The sequence below is a fragment of the Rhinatrema bivittatum genome, chromosome 8 (genome assembly GCF_901001135.1).
Source record: "Rhinatrema bivittatum chromosome 8, aRhiBiv1.1, whole genome shotgun sequence".
NCBI classification, from domain to species: Eukaryota; Metazoa; Chordata; class Amphibia; order Gymnophiona; family Rhinatrematidae; genus Rhinatrema; species Rhinatrema bivittatum.
In genome coordinates this window covers 178554476-178559040 of record NC_042622.1, presented here as the reverse complement: position 1 = coordinate 178559040, position 4565 = coordinate 178554476, and positions in this window count along the sequence as shown.

The window sequence follows — 4565 nt, the reverse complement described above, 5'->3', positions numbered from 1 at the left end:
CCTCGTCTCCAAATCCCTCTCTATTTTTGCTGCCTAAAAATATTTATTCATGAATTGTTTTATTTTTAAAATCATCTTCCACCTGATAAACCTCAGTGTCATTAGCTACTGGAGTTAGGCGTTACCCACGGCAGGGTCATCTCTAGAGCCATGTGATCAGTGTGGTTCTACAGGGCGCCATCACTGTAGGGCTGCACATCTGATTTAAAGGGGCACGGGGCTCTGGGAAAAGCCATCCCCCCACCCTGGGTTTGGATCTTGAATCTCCAGGAGGAGGGACACTTCCCTCCCTGGCCCTCAAAGGCTCCCATTGGAACTCAGGTTAGCCTTGCACAGTACATGCTGTGGGTGGTTGGGGCCTGCTGACTTCGACCCCCATTCTGACTATGTTTCCAGTTGGCTCCTCATTTTAACTGCAAGTCAGTTTGAGGTTTCGCCTGGTTTTCCAGATCAGGGTGTGTGGGAAGAATTCTCCTGGTTTTTTTTTCCCCCCAAAATATTTCTTATTGAAGTGACATATATACGTTTAACACAATCAAAATAAATACCCCTTCACAGCAGTCAACAGAGAGCAAATGAATTCTCCAGCAGTGAGGGCCAAAAGCACATTCTAAAGAGAAGGTAATGGAAAAACACTTAAGATACAGGATTACCAACTGGCTCAATTTTTTTCTCTTTAGGCTAGTTCTTTCCAAATCCTGGATTTGTATAGGTTTCTCTTCCATAAGGAAACCAGGACTAGATGTCTCTGCATGCAATGAACCGTATACCATATACCTGTGTTTGTTCTCAACAATATTTATTTATTACAAAATTTTCCTTAAAACATTAACATATATATAATCACAATATTTGTCATATTACATATACCAATGCCATTCTTACCAGACATTCATACATAATAACAGTACACATCAGAATACATATTGCACAACCTATTGCCATATAAAATCATCAATTTATCTTATCTTCCACTTTTCAAAGCTGTTTTGCTTGAAACATTCCCTTTTATTCTTTGCTTAATACTCCCTTGAAATTTTTCCTTATATTCTTTATGTTTCAAAATACACAAAACAAAACATGAACTGGCTGATCTGGAAGCACATCAAGAGCAGAATCTCCCACTGATTTAAGCCATGGACTCTGACTTTGATGTCATTTGTACCTTCTAAACAGTGGTTATCAACCCAGTCTTCAGATAGGTTCCCGGATTAACCAAGTCAACCCGAACAACAAGCCAACTCTGTCCTGGTTTTGCCTACTTTTCTTAGGCAAATTAGAAGTAGAACTCCATGCATGCCAGAAGGCAGAGGCAGGGCTGCATCAGCCCATTCAAGTTGACTTGGGGGAAGTGGGAAACCCTAAACTCAAGGTCTGCCCAGTCAGACTAGCTTGCAGGATATCCCCAATAAATATACATGACATGCAAAGATAAATCTTATGCATATTTTTGTAGATATACTGAAAACCAGATGGGCTGGGTGTCCCAGAAAGTCGAGGAATCTCTAGAACCTGTGCATTAAGAGATCCTGCACATGAACAGCCAGGGGATACGGAGAGGTTTGTGGCCGTTAATGGAGGAGACAGATTCTTCCCCAAGTAAAGACACTTTGTGTCAGATTATCACTGTTGAACACATTTAATTATTAAGCTAAAGTTAATTGTTGGAACACTACTTGAATTTGTAAAAAGTTATTTATTCAAGTCCAAGAATCTAACTCCAAGGGCCAAGCAGTTTAATCCCCCCCCCCCCCCAACCAGGAACAGACGTCCAGCCCGTAGCAGTCCCCCTTCTCTTTGCAGGGAGGATATAGGAAGGGAGGGGCGGGGGGCTACAGATTCTTTGAAATTGTACAGGGAGGTGAAGGAACACAGTGAGCAGGAGGCTTTGCCACAGGATGCCTCTCAAGTTCAAAGGTGACAGTGTGAGGCTGTCAAACTACAACCCACTGCAAGCTTCTTCAGACAGATGTCCCTGCTCTCCAAGGATGGTCCACTGTTGGGCCCTCCCCTTTAGCCTTTCTATGCTCCCATCTACCTTCTGCAGCAAAGGTATTCACATCCAGTCCTTGAAGGGCCACAAACAGGTTAGGTTTTCAGGATATCCCTAATGAATATGCATGAGATAGAGTTAAGCATAACTGAGACAGTGTGCATGCAAATCTATCGCAGGAGCATTGATTAGGAATATCTTGAAAACCTGACCTATTTGCAGCCTTGAGGACCAGGAGTGGATACCATTGCCCTACAGATTCCATCCAGCAACGCACCCTCCACCGAGGACACTCCAGCTCTATCACTCTACCATCTCCATCCCTGCAGATGGCACACACTTCCCAGTCAATGGCCCCAGTTGTCCCCAGATGCCCTAAAACTCCATCTATGGAGTGAGCCTAACTCCCACCAATGAAAGGGGTCATATTACCGGCGCTTTCCCTTCTCCCCATGCTTGGCAGCCATTTTCAGCATCTGACAAACAGGAAACACCACACCTGCCTGCCTCACAACTGGGCATAGTAAACAGGTGCATTAGACACCACTTGATTGCCAGTAGGTGGCCATCTTAGCACAAAGGCCATCACCTCAGATGCATGGTTGGAATAATTATCAAACCATTGGAAGCCCATAAACCGGCCATGCCATGGTCACTTCTAGTGGAAAACAAATCCTCCCCAGTCTATGGGTCAACAAATCTCTTAAATTCAAGATTTCAGTTCGGAGTCTGCTGAAGGAACTGGGACCCAAAAGGCCTCCGATCTCAGTCCCATGTGCTCCCAGAGATCAGTGACAAGGAGTGGCCTGCAATGCTCAGGGAACTGGAAAGGAAGGAGGGAGACATTGAGTTACTTTCAACTTCTTTGGGCTTTATTGTCCATCGGAGGCTGCAACATTGCCCTTCCAGGGCAGGTCCTTCAATGTGCTCAAGTATAACATGGCAAGCCAGAGCAGAGCCAGAACCTTACACCTCACACCACAGCCTTTACCATATTTACCTCTCCAAACCATACCAACTCCAGAATAAGAGTAATTGGATCCATAACCCCATCTTTGGTTTCAAAGGCCTAACCACTGCACACAATGCCTATGCCCATATCAGTGGTCAGCGCCACAGGAAAGAAAGAGAAATCAGGTTGCAAGCCAGCAGCACACTGTAGCTTCTCTCAATGGACAAAACATCGTTCCCGCTGGCACTACGTCATAAGTGACCCAGTCAACCTCATACAGAGAGCGTCCTGCATCTGGTGCCACACCCAGGACTCCCAGGATTAACTGCAAAAACCCCACCTGGGTCACAGGATGCTAAGAGTCCTGGGCAGGGCACACTGAAAGGGTATGGGGCAATGGCTCCATGTTAATATCATCTGCCCAGGCATAACAGCCCCACTTCTAAAACAACTCCATTGATTACCAATACAACTTAGAGTGCAATTCAACGTTATGTGTTTAATGTTTAAGATTATGCATGGTAAAGGAGCAATTCATTTATGACATTTGGTTGACAATTATTGCCAAAAAGGAGCCTCCGATCAGCCTCAGAATGTTTATGTCAGGTACCAGTGGTTAAGGTAGTGAAGAAAAGTTCTATTTGAAAAATAATTTTTCTGGTGATAGGGCCATAACTCTGGAATTTGGCACCAAGTGAACTGAGACTAGAGGGGCATTATCTGTCCTTTCACAAAAAGGTGAAGCGATGGCTTTTCCCATTTTGATCATGGGGTAACTGGCATGTTCATTTGCAGACTGCTGTTTTTATTTTAATTATTGTGATGTATTTTAATGGATGATTATTATTGTATTATGATGTTATGATTGTATTTTATTTTTACATAGTAAATGACGGCAGATAAAGACCAAAGGTCCACCCAGTCTGCCCAGCAAGTTGCTTTTGGTAGTAACTGCCACTCGGTGTAGCTTACCCCCATGCCTATGGTTAAGCATGGCAGTAACTGCTGCTCCATGCACACTACTCTCATGCAGAAGTGTTATACCTAAAGTTAACATTGGTTACCTTATTTTTTCATTTCCATCTTCTAGCCTGTAGGGATGCATTCACAACTTCATCACCCCTTCCAGGAGGGCATTTCATGCAGCTGCCACCCGCTCAGTGTAGAAATATTTCTTGATGTTGGCTAAGTTTCATATCATGACCCCAAGTTCTGCAGTTTCCTTTCCAGGGGATAATGTTTGATGTTTGTGCACTTTATATTCTTAGTTTGGCTTTTGTCAGCTTTAAACAGAGGGGACTTTCTATTCTATATGGAATGGTCACTCTTTTCTGTGAAGTATTGTGCATCATTAATACCTTTCAGGTATGTGAAGGTCTGTATTATATCTCACCCTCACCTCCTATCTCCCTGGAACGCTTCCATCCTATCCCTAATCCTTCTGAGATGAAGCCTCCAGCACTGAACACAATACTGCAAGTGAGGCCTCACCAAAGAACTGTACAAGGCCATTATCCCCTTTTCCCACTGGCTTTTCCTCTTTCTATGCAGCCCAGCATCCCTCTGGAATTTGCCACCGCCTTTGTTTTATTGTCTTCAGATCACCAGACACCACCATCC